Genomic DNA, 18702 nt, shown 5'->3' on the forward strand with positions numbered 1-18702 from the left:
TGCTCCTTCCTGGCCTCTGGGGAGGATCCAGCAGCTGCTCCGTCCTGGCCTCTGGGGAGGATCCAGCAGCTGCTCCTTCTTGGCCTCTGGGGAGGATCCAGCAGCTGCCCCGTCGTGGCCTCTGGGGAAGACCCAGCCGCTGCTCCTTCCTGGCCTCTGGGGAGGATCCAGCAGCGCTCCTGTCCCTGGGCACCTTGGCTGGGCTTGAACTCTGGCCCCGAGCTCCTGCTGAGCCGGGTGCGCCGCGGGCTGAGGCTCTCCTGGACCTTCCTGCCCGGGTTGGCTTCGAACCAAGACCCTCTGATCTCCGCCTCCCTGTCCATGCCATCTCATGGGCGGCCCCGCGCGTGGCTTTGCCCAGAGGTCCACACTCGCGTCCCTGCCCCTCAGAATGTAAAGGAGAATTCCGTGTCCCCCCCCCCCCCCAACCCCAGCACGGCCCGGGCCGCCCGCCCACCCGCCCGCCCGTCCTCCCGGGTTTGAACAGGAGCTCCACAAATCTCAGCTACCACCTCATTCCCGGTGAAGGCCATCGCTCTCCTCCATGCTCTGAGTTACTTGGTTCGATCCCAAGGCATTCTGCATGGAGAAGCCGGCGTGAGGTGAGCCCAGCGTGCAAACTGCGTGAAAACGAAAGATCACATTTTATGACACTCGCCTAGCGGCTACCCAGGCCTCCAATCTTAAAGGAATTTGCTCAGGTTTTGTGCTAAGCTTTGTACTGGGGGGGGGGGGGAGTCCTCCAGAGAACTGCTGAAGCCTTGAGATCAAGCTCCTGCAACAACACCACGAAAAGGTAATAGAAGATCAAGACTGCTAAACCGTCTTCTTCTCCCAGCCTGTCACCACCCATCCTGTGCATTTTCTCTTCGCTAAAAATTTTTATGTCAGAGAGCTGAACCTTAGCTAACCAACATGGACATCAATAATGCATCGTGGGTGATGGATGTCATGCAAACAAAAACTTTCCATTAAATGAAGAGTTTTATTTTCTTGTTATTTCACTTGGGCTATGGCAATGGGCAGAAAGTGGGGCTCTGCAGCTTAGGTTTGGGGGTTCCTGATCTCCCGGGGCAAGCGGGGATGGCAGGGGAACCCTATCACGTAGCCAAGCCTGTAAGGTTTGCACTAGGATTTACCTGGGCCTGGGACTCCCCCCCCCCCCTGCCACTGGGCAATTCCCTGGCACACCCCCCGACGTTGCAGCTCTGCGCCATCTTCTCTAGAGCCCCCCCCCCAATACGTGCACGTGTCTCTGCTTCAGCAGCGTCTCGTAGCGGTTGGAGGGCGGGTACGGGATGATGACGCCATAATTCTTACACTCGGCCTGGAAGCGTTTGTCCAAGAGGACGCTGGAAAGGACCAGGGTGAAACAGACCCACTGAACACCCTGGTAGATAGCACCCCCCTTGCCTGGCCCCACACGGGGTTCTATCCACTGCCTTCTCTCTCCGCAGACCCTTAGATCCCGCCAGGAGCTCAGAACAGAAAAAAAACAAAAAAAAAAAAGTCCAGGTTACAGATGGGCCACTTGCCTCTTTTATTTATTCATATATCGTAACATGATGGAGTCTATGCTTAGTATCACCCGGGGAACATTCTAGATGCAGAGGGGCGGGCGCCGGTGGCTTACACCTGTCATCCTAGCGACTCACAGGGCCGAGATTGGAGCATGGTGGCTTGAAGCCACCCTGGGGGACACAGCTCCAGGAGACTTGCATTTACAGCTCCTCAGCAAAAAGCCGGGGGTGGAGGTGTGGCTCATGTGGTGGAGCGCCAGTCCTGAGCGAAAGAGCTGAGCCAGAGTGTGAGGCTCCGAGGGTGTACATACACACAACGTTCAAACACACACACACATGTGCACACACGCACGGCACGGCATTTCCCATTCACATCGTCTGTGTGCGCACGCACGGCTGGTGGCATTCACCCGCACTTCGGTGCTGACGGAAAAATTGTGAATTTGTCCTCAGGGTTCTTAAATCCCGGGAATTCACCGGGCGGCGGTGGCTCACGCCTGTCATCCTAGTTACTCAGGAGGCTGTGATCGGAGGATCGTGGTTTGAAGCCAGCCTGGGCAGAAAAGTCCTCGTGAGACTCTTAATCTCCAACGAACCACCGTGCTGTGGCTCAAAGTGGAAGAGCAACGGCCTTGAGCTGAAGAGCTCAGGGACAGCGCCCAGGCCCTGAGTTCAAGCCCCACAACAATGACAAAGAAAAAAAAAGGTCAGCAAATTACCTTGCAGTTACCTTGAAACCCTTCCTTCCTCCCTCCTCCTCTCCCTCCCTCCTTTCCTTCCTCCCTTTCTCCCTTCCTTTCCTTCCTCCCAGGCTAAATAGCTAAATGCATCATCAGTGCTGATCTCTTCCCCTCCCATCTCCTCGCAGTGCCCTCTTGTGGCTGCGGGCGGGACAACAACCGACACGAACCCCCCCAAACCAGGCAGGCAGGCAGGCTCTACAATTTTTGTTATTTCTGCCAGTGACTTTGCACAGGAAATCGCTTCTGCCTGCAGTTTCCTGGAACATACTGCTTTCTTTTCACACTGCCTTTCCAGCTCCGCTCCCCGTAATCACCTATTTACCGTTTCCCATAAGCCTTTCTTCATGAGACACTACAGAAACTTCCTTGCCTCTGCGTATCTTTGCTCTTGTCCGCTTCTCTCTGCCCCATGAAGTGAGCACCATTTCTGCCCCCTTTTTCCTCGCCAAGGGGGGAGCAGGGAGCCATGCCTTCTAGACACGGTGTTGGGAAAGATGGCTGCCTTCAGCCTGGCTCTCCTACCTGCCCGCCATGGCCTCGTAGTAGGCAAAGATCTGGTCCGCCAGCTTGTAGACAAACTGATCAAAACAGAGGTTCACCTGCGGAGGGAAGCAGGGAATGTCAACACGGCAGTGCCCGGCCTGCTGTCACACTCACTCGAGGGCCGGGGATTGGGCAGCTCGGGCCGGCTTACCCCAAGAGTGTTCTGGGCTGCATGACAGCTTTGATAGAGAAAAGGGGAAAAAAGAAAAGAAAGAGAGAAAGGAGAGGGGAGGAGAAGAGAGGGAGGGAGGAAGGGAGGAAAGAAGGAAGGAGGGAGGGAAGGAAGGGAAGGAGAGGAAAGAAGGAGGGAAGGGGGGGAAGGAAGGGAGGGAGGAAGGAAAGGAAAGAGGGAGGGAGTCTGTGTCCAGGCAAGTCCGTTTACCCCTTGTAATCACGGTGCTCAGTTAACAGAGCAAAGTTCACGCCTGTCACCCTAGCTACTCAGGAGGCTGAGATCTGAGGATTGTGGTTCAAAGCCAGCCCAGGCAGGACTAAGTCTGTGAGACTCTTTATGTCCAACAAACCACTCAAAAGCCAGAAGGAAAGTAAGTTAGGATTCAAGTGGCAGCACACCAGCCTTGAGTGAAAAGGCAAATAATGAGAGCGTGATGGAGTCCCTGAGTTCAAGCCCCAGGACTGGTGTGCACACACCAAGTCACGCAGAGCTCAATAAGGAACCAGCCCCTCCCCCTCCCCCGTCCCCCCCCCCCAGGGTTCTGCTCTTCAGCTGACCCCTGACTCGCAGCCTGTGCGGGAAGGGATGGGAAGCTTCCCGGGCTGTGTACTCACTCACTGGGCTCGTCCCCTCCAGCTACCCGCCTCCATCACTGCCCATAGACCATCTTGGTTTTTTTTTTTCTAACCCTGTTCTTTGATATTTGCTTTTTTTTTTTTTACTTTGCTTTGCAAATCTGATTATAATGACATAGTTAGAAATATAAAGGCTCCTTTGGCCGCCCTCCCCATCAGAAAAAAAAACCACCTTGGATTAAATAAACCGCTCTGGCTTGTTAACACCGGAGGTTTGCGTGGCGATCGCCGCCGTGGACTGTGCCGCCTCCGACGCAGTGACCAAAGCCAGAGAGAGACAGTGGTAAGCTTTCCACAGACGGGGCCGCGGCTGCAGGGGGGATGCAAAGGCACACTTGGGGGGGCGGGGGGTGAGAGGGGGAGGGTAGGGGGAGGGTTCACCCCTGATTCTTTCCCTGTCGGGCCCTCAGCCCCAGAGTGATCGCCTTATGCAAACAGCACGAGGCCCTGGTGTGTGTGTGTGTGTGTATGTGTGTGTGTTTGTCTGTCTGTGATAATCATAATGATGATGATAATGATAACAGTGATGATGATGATGACAGCAATGACAAGGGGGCGTGGCTCGTCACTCGCCTCGGCCTCGATCTCGTCGTACAGGAACTGCTTCTTGAACTTGGTCAGCGCGTAGTAGGCGCTGTCGTTGTACAGGTCCAGCGGGTAGAGGACGTACCTGAGGGGGAGAGGGGGGCGGCGGTGACCCCACGGGACCCCCCGCCCCCCACGGCCCCCCTGGGCCCCGCCTCCGGGTCGTGAGGAATGACTCCAGAGACCCAAGGCGCCCAGCCAAGCCACAGCCTGCAAAAATGGGCCTGGGATGGAAGGCTCAGGTCGGGGTCCTGCCTTCCTCCCCCGGGGGCTGACTATGTCCCCCGCGTGGCTGCCGGAGTGGCTGCCCGCAGAGCTGCAGACGGGCACCCGACCGGCGGGCAGACCCCAGTCCCGGAGCCTCGCCGGCCAAGGCGGAGGCAAAGGAGCCCGTTCTTCCTCTGCAGCCCAGGCCCCGCCCCAGCGGCCTGGGCCCCGCCCCCGTGGACCAGGCCACGCCCCTGCAGACAAGGCCACGCCCCTGTGTGCCAGGCCCAGCTCCTGCATCTTAGGTCCCGCCCCCAAAAGACAGGCCCCGCCCCCAAGGGCCAGGCCCCGCCTCCTGCATTTCAGACCTGCCCTTGCAGCCCAGGCCCCGCCCCCTGAGGCCTAGGCCCCGCCTCCTGCTTTTCAGACCCGCCCCTGCCACCCAGGCCACGCCCCCGCATCCCAGGCCCCGCCCCCGCATCCCAGGCCCCCGCCCCCGCAGCCCAGGTCCCGCCTCTCACTCCATCATGGAAGGCTCCTTGGTCTCCAGGATGTGGTCTGTCAGAATCCAAGGCATGGAAATCTCGATGGGGAACTGGATGCGCCGGCCCATGGTGAGCTCCAGGAAGAACTCTCGGAACCAGAGCTGGGAGAGGTCACAGCACTGCTGCAGCGCTTCTGCGAACACAGGGAGGGGTGGGGTGCGGGGTCACCTCGGGGAGGGCGCTGGAGCCATGGCTCCCGCCCGCCATGGGGTGCTGGGTCCGCAGGCTCTTCTCAGATCCCGGTCACTGGTGCTTGAAGGCACAGGGCAAGCCTAGCACCCTCAGGGGGCACCCTGCACTTCCGAGGTGGCAACAGGGCCTGGGGGGGAGGGGGGCGAGGAGGGGGGGCTTGTGGGATCATTCCCCCCCTCCCTTGTGTATAAAATGCATCTAGAGCCAGGCGTGGTAGGCCACGGCTGTAATCTCAGCTCCTCACAGAGGCCGAGATGGGGCCAGATCAGGATTCAAGGCCAAGGCCCAGGCACAGGTGAGCAAGACCTCATCTCAACCAGGAAGCCGGGGGTGCTGGCTTCCACCCAAGCACGAGGCATAGAGGACGGCGGTGGGAGCCGGCCTGGGGAAAAATGGCGAGGTGCCTGGGTGGTTAGTCAGCCCACTCTGCCCTGCTTGACCTCTAGCTTGGTCCCCCGTCCCATCCCTCCTCCCTGAGGACTTCTGGATCCGTTCGCCATAAATGACTCCCGGACAGATCCAGCCCCACGGTCCAGATTCCACCTAGGACCTCGGGGGTGTGCGGGCGTGTTTTCTGGGACTCACCGCTGATGTTGAGCAGATGGGTGAAGAAGAAGGACTGCTTGTGGAAATCCTCGATGGCCAGCACAATGGGGCCGTCCAGGCTGCTCCGCAGGGTCTTCTTGGAGCTGCTCTTGTCCGCGATGAGCGACTCGAGCATGGTGCGCACCATGTACAGCTTGAAAGAGAGAGAGAGAGGACAAGGTCAACGTCAAGGTCGAGGCCCAAGGCTGGGCCTCCACCCTGGGGAAAGGTTTTTTTTTTTTTCAAGGTTATTTGTATGATCTGATGTCCTGTCTTTCCTTCTTTCCTAAGAACTGTCTAGGTGGAGAAGTGATCTGGAAGTGTGTGTGTGTGTGTGTGTGTCCACGCGCGCCGTCTGGGGCCTGGCGCCATGGGGGATGGGCGCCACACCGCAGCCCTTGTGAAAACCTCCAGGAGGGCCACTGGCCAGCTGGGAAGGAAGTTCTTCTTGATGCCCACGCAGCTCGAGGCAACACTGCCTGGCTTGGCCCCCGTGGTGGAATCAGGGGAGAGCCCCCGTGGTCTGTCACTGTGGTCACCCCTTCCTTCCCCGGGGTGACCCCATGGGGTGGAACACTGTGCTGGGAATCAGAAGACCTGGGTTCAAGGCCAGGTGGTCTTCCCGACTTGCTGTGTGACCTTAGAGGAGTACAGGCTTCTCTCGGGGCTCCAGTTGTGTCAGCTAACGAGCGAGGAGGTGGACCAGACGCCATCTCAGATTTGCCCCGATGGGGTAAGATCACAGCAAGAGTGGCACCCCTCCCCCCTTCAGCCTCCCTCCCCCCCCACAACCGACCAACCACCGCCGGTTGCCAATCCTGCTTCCTGAATGGGCACGTGAGTGACAGCGCCCCCCGGTGGCCCGGAGCCGCAGGGCACGGCCTGCCTCCCCGGTGTTCAATTGACACCAGTACTTAGCACCAGTACTTACACAGGACACTACTAGACAGACAGGGAACTCCCGCTTTCATTCAGCGCGCCCGGCGTGCTCGGGGCACGGGCGCAGCGGGAGACTGTTCTCTCTGCTATGATCTACACCTTTCCACACACCATTGAATCTGAGGGCCAGAGGGGGGGGTGGGAGGGGGCTCCATTCTGCTGCCCCCCCCCCCAGCGGGGACCCGACCCAACCCCACCAGCAGGCCGTAATACCAGGGATCGTCAGCCTCTTCGGCCCTGTGTGCCACCAGTGGGGTGAAACAAAGCCCTCGGGGACCACTGGCAGGCCTAAGACACAACGGGAGAGGAGGAAGGGGGGGTGGGAGGGAGGGCAGGAGAGACAGGGACAAGGGAGAGAGAGAAAGAGAAGAGAGAAAGAGAGAGAAAAGCAAGAGGCATTGTATACAACGGGAAGACGTCGCCATGCCGGGGTGGCCCGAGACTCTCTAGCCGCCCAGCACTCCTGCACCGCACCGTCCTGCCTGCCATCTCTCCACAACGCCCAGGGGGGGGACACACCGCCCGGGTGGGGGGGGGGGCTCCTCACCGCGGGGAGAGCCCGCCCACTGGGCCTGAGGAGCGAACCCCTGTGCTAACGACGGAAACGCTGGCTCTAACCTGCTGCGAGCACTGACCGACGGGGACCAGGGCGGGGTCGGCCTCTCCCCCTCCACCTGTGTGCCAGGGCAGAAGGCAGGGGGCCCCCGGGGAGGGGGGGGGGAGAGGGCGGAGCCCCGGGCGGGAGTCAGGAGACCTGGGTTCTTGTCCCACTCCGTCCGGACTCACCTGTGACTCGGACAAGTCACCTGCCCTATCTGGGCCTCGGTTTTCCCATCTGAGAAATGGGGTGACTGTACGCTCTCTCTCTCTCTCTCTCGGGACAACTCCCGGTGTGGCAGAGCTCATGGAGCACATCTGTGCCTTCCTAACCTGTGGGGGGGGCGCTCCCCAAATGGACCTTCCCCACTGGCAGCGTCCTTACAGATCTCCCCCACCTTTTCTCTCCCTTGCCATCCTCTCCTTCTTCCTCCCACCCTCTTCCTCCTCCTCCTCCTCCTCCTCCTCTCCCTCCCAAGATGCTCTGATTCTAGGATCCCCACAGGACTTGGGGTTCAGGCTATACTGGTTCACACTGGCTGGAGGCTGGACGCCAAGGAAAGCTACACCAAACCTGCCCACCGCACCCGCCCTGCCTGACACGTGCACACACACACACACGGCGGGGGGGGAGCACCAGACAGGCTCACAGAGAGAGGCTTAGAGGTGTCATCAAGTGGGGGCCCCCCCGCACACGACCCGGGGCCTGCACAGCCGGAAGTCCCTGCTTCCCCAAGCCCCACAGAGAGCGCAGGGACCCTGGACCCCCAGACGAGGAAGGAATTCAGCTTTCCTCCTTGGAGGATGAGAGACTTCAGTGGACGTGTGTGTGTGTGTGTGCGCGCACAAGTGTGTGTGTGTGACAGTCCTGGGGCTTGAACTCAGGGCCTGGGCGCTGCCCCGCCGCTGTTTTCGTCCAGGGCTAGCGCCCTACCAACCCGAGCCACAGCTCTGCTTCCGGCTTTGTGGTGGTTGCATTGGAGATAAAGAGTCTCCTGAGGCTTTCCTGCGGAGGGGGTGGCTTTGAACCCTGATCTGCTGCAGATCTCGGCCTCCTGAGTATGCAGGGCTACACCTGGCTGATCATGTGACTTTCTTGGTGGGGTGAAGGGCTGCGTGTCCCTGTAGCTGAGGGGAAGTTGTGGGGGGGGGAAGGCAGCAGCAAGCTGGTAACCAACGAAGACAGAGCCCAGAGAGGCCCGGGCGTCGGCCCGAGACCACACAGTGCCTCCGGGGCCACGCAGGGAGAGGGGCACATGGAGATTCCCCGGGGCGGGGGGGGGGGCGGGGATGGGGTGGGCCTGTCAGATGTAACACTGGAAGCGGTGTAAACCCCATGGGTCAGACCGGACAACTGAGGCCCAGAGAGGTTGTGCAACATGGCCAAGGTCACACAGGAGGTCAGGGACTAGAACCCAGGTCTCCTGAGTCTCAGAGCAGCAGCGTCCTTTCCTCTATCGAATCCAGCATTGGTGGAAGGGAACTGGTGGGGCGGGCCGGCTGGAGCTGCTCACCTGGGTGCTGGAGGGCCCGATGGCTCGGCGGGGCACCTTGATGTCGAAGCCCCCTTTGGGGTCCTTCTCTCCTCGCAGGCAGGGGTCGTTGGGGGGGGTTCACGCCCGCCCTCCCAATCGCAGATGGTCTTGCGGATGGCCTGCAGGACGCTGGGGGGCGGGGGGAGGGGGGCTCAGCACCCGAAGGAGGCTGGGCGGGTGGGGCAACTTCCTGTCCCCTCTCTCCAGAGATGCTGCCCCACCCAGGGGCCCCTGGACGTCCGGGGCAGAAGGCGCTGCGGGGAGCCTGGTAAAATGTGTGGCACTGGTGTTTCAATGGCGCCCATGACCCCTCCATCGAGCCCTGGGGTGACAGGGGGCCGTGGGGAGGGAGGGTGGGGGCAGGGGTGCCATCATATCCATTTTTTTTATTAGTGGGGGGGCTTGAACTCAGGACCTGGGCTCTGTCCCTCAAGGCTAATAATGCTGTTACTTGAGCCACAGCTCCACTGATGGCTTTTTTTGGGGGGGTAGTTAATTGGGGATCAGAGTCTCGTGGGGTCCCCTATGCAGGCCGCCTTGGAACCGCGATCTTCGGATCCCCGCCTCCTGAGCGGCGAGGATTCCAGGCCTGAGCCACCAGCGCCCGGCTTCATCGTACCCATTTTACAGACGAGGGAAACCGAGGCCTGGTGGCGGGGGGCACCTGACTCACGCGCACGCAAGCCGGCGCTGGGAGTGGGGCTATGTGGGGGCGCAGGCCGGCCGGGACGCTGGTTGAGTCTGGCGCACCCCCTCGGTGGAGGGGTCCCCGAGACCCACCTGATGAGGACGTTCTTCTTGCGCACGGCTTGCCTGAGCGGCTCCCGCAGGGTCACCTGCGCGAAGTCCTGCAGGGCGGCGTAGATGGTGTTCCGGATCACCTGGTTGAACACGCTCTCCATGCGGCCCATGAGCACCTGCAGGCCTTTGATCATGGCAATCACCTGCATGGGCACGGAGCGGAGTGAGGCCCGCCAGGTCCCCGGCACCCTGGCCAGCCGCCGCCCACCACCACACCCCCAGGAGGGGACAAAAGGAGAATTGGCGTTCTGCTCCCTTCTCTCCACCTCCATCTCCACCACCATCACCACTACCATCACCATCACCACCATCTCCATCAATACCACCACCACCACCATCACCATCATCACCACCACCACCACCACCATCACCATCACCACCACCATCACCATCACCACCACCACCACCATCAACACCACTACCACTATCACCACTACCATCACCCCCATCACCATCAACACCATCACCACCACCACCATCACCACCACCATCACCATCACCATCATCTCCATCAATACCACCACCTCCTCCACCACCACCATCACCACCACCATCATCACAACCACTACCACTATCACCACCACCATCATCATCACCACCATCACCACCACCACCATTTCCACCATCACCACCACCCCCAACACCACCATCAACACCATCATCACCACCACCGTCATCATCACCACCACCATCACCATCAACACCATCACCACCACCACCATCACCACCACCACCATCACCACCACCACCATTACCACCATCACCACCATCACCATCACCACCACCATCACCATCACCACCACCATCACCACCATCATCATCACCACCATCACCATCAACACCATTATCACCACCACCACCATCACCATCATCACCATCACCACCATCACAATCAATACCATTACCACCATCACAATACCATCACCACCATCACCACCACTATCACTATCACCACCACACCACCACCATCACCACCATCACCAGCAACACCATCATCACCACCACCACCATCACCATCACTACCACCATCACCATTACCACCATCACCACCACCATCACCATCACCACCACCACCATCACCATCACTACCACCATCACCACCATCACCATCATCACCACCATCATCACACCACTATCACCACCACCATCATCACCACCACTACCACTATCACCACCACCATCATCATCACCACCATCACCACCACCACCATTTCCACCATCACCACCACCCCCAACACCACCATCAACACCATCATCACCACCACCATCATCACCAACATCATCATCACCATCATCATCACCATCACCACCACTACCACATTCACCACCATCACCATCAACACCATCATCACCACCACCACCCTCACCATCATCATCACCACCATCACAATCAATACCATCACCACCACCACCACCATCAACACCACCACAACCATCATCACCACCACCACCACTACCACTATCACCACCACCATCACCACCAACACCACCACCAACAACAACACTGCATCACTTCAAAAGCGCTACTTGGGGGCTGGGGATATGGCCTAGTGGCAAGAGTGCTTGCCTCGTATACTTGAAGCCCTGGGTTCGATTCCCCAGCACCACATATACAGAAAACGGCCAGAAATGGCGCTGTGGCTCAAGTGGCAGAGTGCTAGCCTTGAGCAAAAAGAAGCCAGGGACAGTGCTCAGGCCCTGAGTTCAAGCCCCAGGACTGGCAAAAAAAAAAAGCGCTACTTGAGAGGACTCCAATACACCCAAGAGGCCACAAGTGTTCCATGCGCCCCGTCTTAGCATCTTATCACTATCTTATTATTATGCACTGGGTGGACCCCATAAATACGTGCAACTGCTTGTGTCAAGGAATAGGAAGATTGGGTGCCAGGCGCCGGTGGCTCATGCCTGTAATCCCAGAGACTCAGAAAGCGGAAGTCTGGAGGATCACAGTTCAATGTCCAGCCGGGCAGGGAAGTCCACGAACCTCTCACCGAGCCACGAATCTCCCAGCGAACCAGCACAAAGCCAGAGGAGAAGGGGTGGCAAATGTGTCTTTGCCTGAGGAGTTCAGATCTGCTTCAGCTACTCGGTGTTTCTTTTTGCTGCTGGTTTTCTTTCAGCCCATTTTTCCAGTAGAGTAAATAACATCTATTGGGTTTTTGAGGACCAGATGAATCTCTAATTGTTTCTGAATAACAACTCTGTGTGTGTGTGTGTGTGTGTGTGTGTGTGTGTGTGTGTGTGTCCTGAGGTTTGAACTCAGATCCTGGGCACTGTCCCTGAGCTTTTTGTTTTGTTTTTTGCTCTACTACTTGAGCCACAGCTCCACTTCTGGCTTTACTGGTGTTTCATTGGAGGTAGGAGTCTCAGGGACTTTCCTGGGCAGGACTGGTTTTGAACTGTGATCCTCAGATCTCAGCATCCTCAGTAGCTTAGAGGACAGGCGGGAGCCACCGGCGCCCGGCTTGAGTGACGGCTTTTGACCAAAAGAGATGACGCTTGATGGACAGGGGACAATGCCGTCGCGGTGGGCGGAGCACCGAGGGCCGTGGCCTGTGGCCAGGGTTCAGGGCCGGGTCGGCGCCTACCTCCACGAAGGCGAACTTCTCCTCACTGGTGTAGTTGTAGCGCGTGGCTCTCTCGTATTCCTCCGCCGTGCCCGGGCAGTCCTTGTTGCAGAACTTGTCTGTGGGGTGAACCAGCTTCCAAGAGTACTAGAGGAGAGGGGGGAACCACCAAGGGAGCCTGTCGGTGCCAGGCGCGAGACAAACCCCGTACCGTGGAATATTACCAGCCCCCCAAAAGGAAAAGGTCCTGAACCTTGACTGAGGGAACTACAAGAAGCCAGGTAGCCAGGCACCGGTGGCTCACACCTGTCATCCTGGTGACTCAGGAGGCTGAGACCTGAGGATGGTGGTTCAAAGCCAGCCCGGGCAAGAAAGTCCGTGAGCCTCTTATCTCCGGTGAACCACCAGAAAACCAGAAGTGGTGCGGTGGCTCCAAGTGGTAGAGCGCCATGAGCAAAAGAGCGCAGGGACAGCGCCTAGTCCCTGAGTTCAAGCCCCACGACTGACAGAAAGAGAAAAGGAAGAAGCCAGGTACGAAAGACCACACACCACACAATCTTATTTGTAAGGAACGCTGGACGTCGAGAGCAGAAGCACCAATGAGCCAGCAAAAACCTGGGCTGGAGGCGTGGCCCCCGGGGTAGAGCACCAGCCATGGGCAAAAGGGAAAAGGACCCCAACCTCTACCTCCATGACCCGGGCCTCCACCTACCACCTCCATGACGTGGGCACTCCACTTGGATAGGAGCTGCAGGCCCCGCAGCGCCAGGTAGAAGAGCTCCCGGTACTCCTCGTCCGACTTCTGGCTGTCCAGCCCCGAGCCGGTCACCACCTGGGAAGCAGGGCAGAGACCCTCAGCCTTCGCCAACCGCACGCGCGACGCCTGACCTCAGCAGGGCCCGGGCACCGTGTCCGGGCTTTATTCTTTATGTGGTGCTCAAGGCTCGTGCTCTACCCCTGGACCCACAGCTTCACTTCTGGCTTTTTTTTTTTTTTGGTGGTGCACCGCAGATGAGAGGCTGGCAGACTTTCCTGCCTGGGCTGGCTTCGAACTGAGATCCTCCGGTCTCAGCCTCCTGGTCGCTAGGATTGCGGGCGTGAGCCACCGGTGCACCGGCGGCAAATGTGGCGATCCAGCGAATCCCGTGTCTTGGTTCTCCTTCCTAGCAAATGCCCATCGCAAGCCACGACGGTGGATGTCACACAAACCTCTTTTGGCTTGTGGAATATGCCGCAATGAAACACGGCCACGTACGTGGCCCCCACGTGGCAGGCGGTCGTCCCTCGCGATGCTCGCTGGGATCTGTCAGTCTTTACAGACCGGGTGAGACTCTCAGCCCTCCTCCCCGCGCAAACGCCCCGCGCCCATGGGCTGGCACACCGGGCCCGTGTTTGTGCTGCTGAGTGGTGAGTTCACCATACACAATGGCGCCCACGCGCAGGGACGGGGTTACACTGCATGTTAGCTGAACTTCTCCCACGCGGTAGTCACAGCAGCTCTGCGCGTGCAGTAAGTCAAATACGTGCGTGATTTGTTACACATCCTATACAACGCACATTGCAGCACAGAATTCTATATAAGCAACATGTGGCATACATTTAAATATGCATGGTGACACATTATTGCTCGTGCTGCTTATTAAACACACTACGATGTGTATTGTATGTGTTATTTCGTTTACAGTCAAGGGTCTAAGTGCACACGGAGGCAAGGCTAGTATCCACGGGGGTGAGCACAGCCACCTGGGGCTCGTGGGAGCTCAGCCCGCTTCCTCCCTGCCGAATGCTCGGGGGCTCGCCCGTGTCCAGTTGGGAACCGTTGCAGGATCAGAACTCCCGCCGGGACGGGAGGACCGGGCTTCTGAAGGCGCTCCCTACATCCGCTAGCCCTCACTAGGAAGCAGCCGGCCCCGGCTTGCGAGGTCAAAGCGATCAGGGCTGTATGGCGGATGGACACACTTGCTAAGAAAGCTGAAGGCTTGGGTCTGGGGGCTTCACTCGAGTGAGGGGGGGGGGACCTGGGGCTTGATCCCTGGAAAGGAAGGGAGGAAGAGAGGAGGAAAGAAGAGAGAGAGGAGGGAGGGAGGGGGGGAAGAGGATAAAGGAAAGGGAAGGAGGCGGGCAGGGAAGCACGCAGGCAGGCTAGCAGTAGGTGTGGGCCCCTGGTTTGACCTCCACCCTGCCGCATCTGTCGGGCCGACCCCATTTCAAGGTCTGTACCTTGCTTGCTCTATGATCAGACAGAAATGCCCGCCGCTGGCCACAGGGTGGCAGCAGTGAGCGCGGGGGGGGGGGGGAGGGGGGCCTCCGCAGTCAGGGGGCTGAGGAGGGGCCTGTTTATCCATCAACAGATCAAGAGAAGAGCCAGAAGCCCAGCAGGCCTGAGCGCCCAAACTCCAGGCGGCTGGGCAGGGCCAGCTTCTCCTTTTGCAGAGCTACCTTATCTCTTAGGTTTGCGGACTGATCTTGTTTCCATAGATAGATGGATGGATGGATGGATAGATGAGAATCTGAGGATCCTGGTTCAAAGCCAGCCCAGACCAATAAAAAAAGGGGGGGGGGCTATGAGACTCTTATCTCCCATTAATCAGTGAAACGTCCCAGGCACTGAGTTCAAGCCCCAGGATACACACACACACACACACGCATGCACGCACGCACGCGTGCAGACCGTGCGCATTCAAAGCGGTTTCCCTGGACACGCGGGTGGGGACAGGACGGTGTCCCCCGGCTCACCGTGTGCCAGTGACCAGGCCCCGGCCCGGCCCCCCCCCCGCCCCCCCCCCCGCGCCCTCCCCCCCCCCCCCCCCCCGCCCTGCTCACCTCGCTGTTGCTGTAGCGGGCCAGCTCGGAGATGAAGCGGATGTGGTCGTCCCGGATCTGCACCATCTGCTCGCAGATGTTGTACTGGGGGCTGATGCTGCTTTGGGTGCAGGTCCACCTGGGGGGGAGACCGCAGCGTTGGGGGGGGGAACCCCTCTCCGAGGGGGGAGGTGGGCGGCCACCCCAGCAAGCGCTTGCCCAAAAGACTTCCAAGGAGGGCTCGGCTCGCACCTGTAACCCGGCTGCTCGGGGGCCGAGAGTGAGGATGGCAGCTGAAGGCCAGCCCGGGCACCAGCGTCTGCGAGACACACACACACGCACACACACACACAGCCCGTGCCCTCTCCCTCCTCCCCTTCTCTTCCCGCCACTAACGAAGAGGCTGTGCCTCAGTTTCCCTCCCCGCTCCTCCTGCCTGGCCCTCGTGGGGCCGCCTGGCGTCCGCCCCGCCCCCGCTCCGTCAGATGGACGCCCAGCTACAACGCGCCCGTTCCACACAGAGCCGAGGGGCGCGCGTGTGCGTGCGTGCGTGCGTGCGTGCGTGCGTGCGTGCGCGTGTGCCCGCGTCGTACTTCCTAGAGGTGGGAAGAGCTGGCACTGGAGCAAGGAGCCCAGGTGGGCGCCTCCTGCCCGCCCCCCTCCCCCGTCCTCCCCCTTCCCCGCGGGAAGATGCCACTAGGAAAGCCAGGCTGAGCAGCAGAAGGACGGGGTGGGGGTGGGGGGACAAGGGGCCCCTCGCTCCCCTTCCTCCGCCCAGTGCTGGGGTCCGGGCCCCGACAGGGAGCGGGGGAGAGCCCAGCGCTCGGCACCGAGGGGCAGAGCGGCCAGGGACTTCTTTGCACTTGCACGCTACTTCTGTAGGGATGGGCACACTCGAACCCGCGTCTCCGGGCCTGGCTGCAGGTGGCCCGGTAGCCAGGCAGGGAGAGGGCGGGAGGGGGTCCCGGCTCCTCCACAGGCCGCCAGCCCCCCCTGTCCTGGGGTCCCAGCGGCAGGGCTCCGGGCTGGGGGGGGGGCCGAGACCCCCTGCGAGTGTCTTTAGTTCCTTTGCTTGTGCTGGTTCTGGGGCTTGAACTCGGGGCCTGGGCACCGTCCCCGCGCTTTTGTGCTCGGAGCTGGTGTTCCACCAGCGGAGCCACGGCGCCGCTTGTGGGTTTTCCTGAGACGAACTGGAGATAACGAGTCTCACGCGCGTTCCTGCCTGGGCTGGCTTTGAACCGCCCTCCTCAGATCGCAGCGCCCCGAGTGGCTGGGATGACGGGCGTGAGCCACGGCCGCTCGTGTCGGGGGGCGGGGCGGGGCCGGGCTTCCTCCACCCGAGGCCCGATGGAGCCGCCCCGGCCGGCGGGCACTGGGGCCCCGGTGCCCGGCGACGCCCCCACCCACGCGCTACCCCCTACTTACTGCGTGGCCACGCAACCTGAGCCGGGGGAGGGCGTCTCTCTCTCCGATGCCCCCCTCCAGGGCGCCCCCGGGCGCTGAGCGGGCCGAGGGGCGTGGCCAGTGCTCCGAGCCCTTTAGAGCCGGGTGGACGGCAGCGGGCAAAGGAGTCGGAGCGCCTGGGGCTGGTCGCCGCCGAGCCGGTGGCGGTGCCGGGGCTCTGGGGAGGAGGGGGGGGGCTGAAGCGGCCCCCCGGCCCCCGGCCCAGGGCTGGGCACTGTCGAGGACGCCGAGAGACATTACGGCACGCACTCACTTGGATTTGTTCTCCTCGTAGTGAGCGCTGGTCTTAATGTATCTGGCCAGCTCGATCTGCATGTCCCCGAACAGAGGCACCACCTGCAGCTGCTGCAAGAGAAGCGAAGGCGGCGGTGAGACGCGCCCGCAGGCCGGGGGGGGGTGGGGGGGACCCCCACAGGACCCCCGGCCAAGTCCTTCCCCCGGCTCCAGCCCGCCTCGCTCTTCTAAGCAGCCCGAGCCTGAACCCCGAAGCCCCTCGCTGGGCAGCGGGCGGCTCGCACCCGACATCCTAGCGACCCAGGAGGCTGAGATCGGAGGATCCCGGTTCAGAGCCAGCTGGGGCAGGAAAGCCTGGGAGACGCTCATCGCTACCACACGTCTCAGAAAGAGCCGGAAGTGGAGCTGTGGCTCAAGTGGCAGATGGCTAGCCATGAGCAAAAGGAGCTCAGGGACAGGGCCCCCAGGCCCGGAGTTCAAGCCCCAAGACTGACAAAGGAAAGACAGGGCGGAGCAAGCCGAGGTGAGGAGGGAGGCGCCGGTGTTCACCCCCGGCCTCTCCAGCACTAGAACCTGACCCCCCCCCCCCAACACCCGCTATCCACACCCGCTCAGGAGCCCTGGGACTTTGCGGTGATGCTGCGAACCCCCTCGCATCAGCCGCGGATCCTTACACACGCTTTCTGGCCAGAAGCAGGATTAGATCCCTGGGCTCACACCGCAGAATCCTGCTAAATCTGGGGAGTACTGGGGAAACTGAGCTCCAGGGAGATCTAGAGCTTTGCCCAAAGCCCCCGGACCACTGGGCCCCCGGGAAGCCTGGCCCTGTCTGTGGGGAGTCCCCCCCCCCCCAGTGCAGGCTGGAGAAATGGCAATGTTCTGTCTTGAAGAACAGCCCGGCCACGCCACGCCGCGCCCCACGGCTGCTCGCCCGGTGACTCAGAGCTGTAGCGAGGCCCAGGCTCGGCCTCCTGGCCTCCAGTGCCTTTGCACCCCAGATCTCCGTGCCAAACCAAGCCCGCACCGTGTACAACCCTCCAAGGTTTGCTTGAGCCGCTTCTTCTTCTTCTTCTTCTTCTTCTTCTTCTTCTTCTTCTTCTTCTTCTTCTTCTTCTTCTCTAACGATCTGGGGTGAGGAGGCCAGATCTGGGGGCGCCGAAGCTGATGGTGTGTGTGTGTGTGCCCGTGAGGGGCTTTTGCCACCTGGGATTTGAGTTCTAATCCAGTCCTTGGCCCTCCTCCCAAGAGCTCTGGTTTCTACCGGGCACTAGCGCACGGTTCCCTGGAGGTGGGCAAGGACTTCCGGCCAGGGAGAGCGGGAAAGGCGGGAGCGGCAGTTAGACGCCCAGCAGAATCCAGCTGCGTGCCGAGGCCTTCGTGGGCCGGTGATACCCCCTCTGCCTAGGGCAGCTCCGATACACCCCTCCTCTCCCCTCCCCTTCCTATCCTTCCCCTCCACCCCCTCTCCTTCTCTCTTTCCTCTTCCTCTCTTCCCCTCCCCTCTCTTCCTCTCCTCCCCTCCTTTTTCCTTTCCTCTCCTGCCCTCCCCCTTCCTTCCCCTCTCCTCTTCCTTCCTCTCCCCTCCCCCCTTCTCTCATCTCAGCTCTCCCCTCCTCTCTTTTCCTCTTCTTTCCCCTCCCCTCCTCTCCTCTCCCCTCCCCTTCCTGTCTTGAGAGTGCCTGTCCACCTGACAAAGCCCACAATTTCCCCAAAGGGGTCCTGGGTGTGACCGGGCCGGCCTGTCCATGGCCCCGGCTAGTGGCTGACCTTGAAGAACTTGTCGATTTTGCTAAGGTTGATTCTCTTCTTGGCATCCAGCTTGTAAATGTTGCTGACGTTCCCATCCATCAGATAGAGGCCGAAGCCCATCACCTAGGGCAGGACGGGGCAGAGAGCAGATGCCGTCATCGCCATGGGGCTGTGAACCCCCTCCCTCCCCCCCCCCGACACATTCTATGCATCCTCAAATAAGGACAGGAAATGCCAGGCTCCTTCCAACTGGAAGTTTAGCACATCACTATGGTGCCCATTTC

The 18702-nt window shown here is 60.4% G+C and overlaps 1 pseudogene; it reads right to left on the reverse strand.

The window, feature by feature from the left end:
- Positions 1-513: 513 nt before the first annotated feature.
- On the reverse strand, positions 514-18550 carry LOC125341788 (annotated as a pseudogene).
- Positions 18551-18702: the final 152 nt, after the last annotated feature.

Source organism: Perognathus longimembris, chromosome 25 (assembly GCF_023159225.1).
Source record: "Perognathus longimembris pacificus isolate PPM17 chromosome 25, ASM2315922v1, whole genome shotgun sequence".
Taxonomy (NCBI): Eukaryota; Metazoa; Chordata; class Mammalia; order Rodentia; family Heteromyidae; genus Perognathus; species Perognathus longimembris.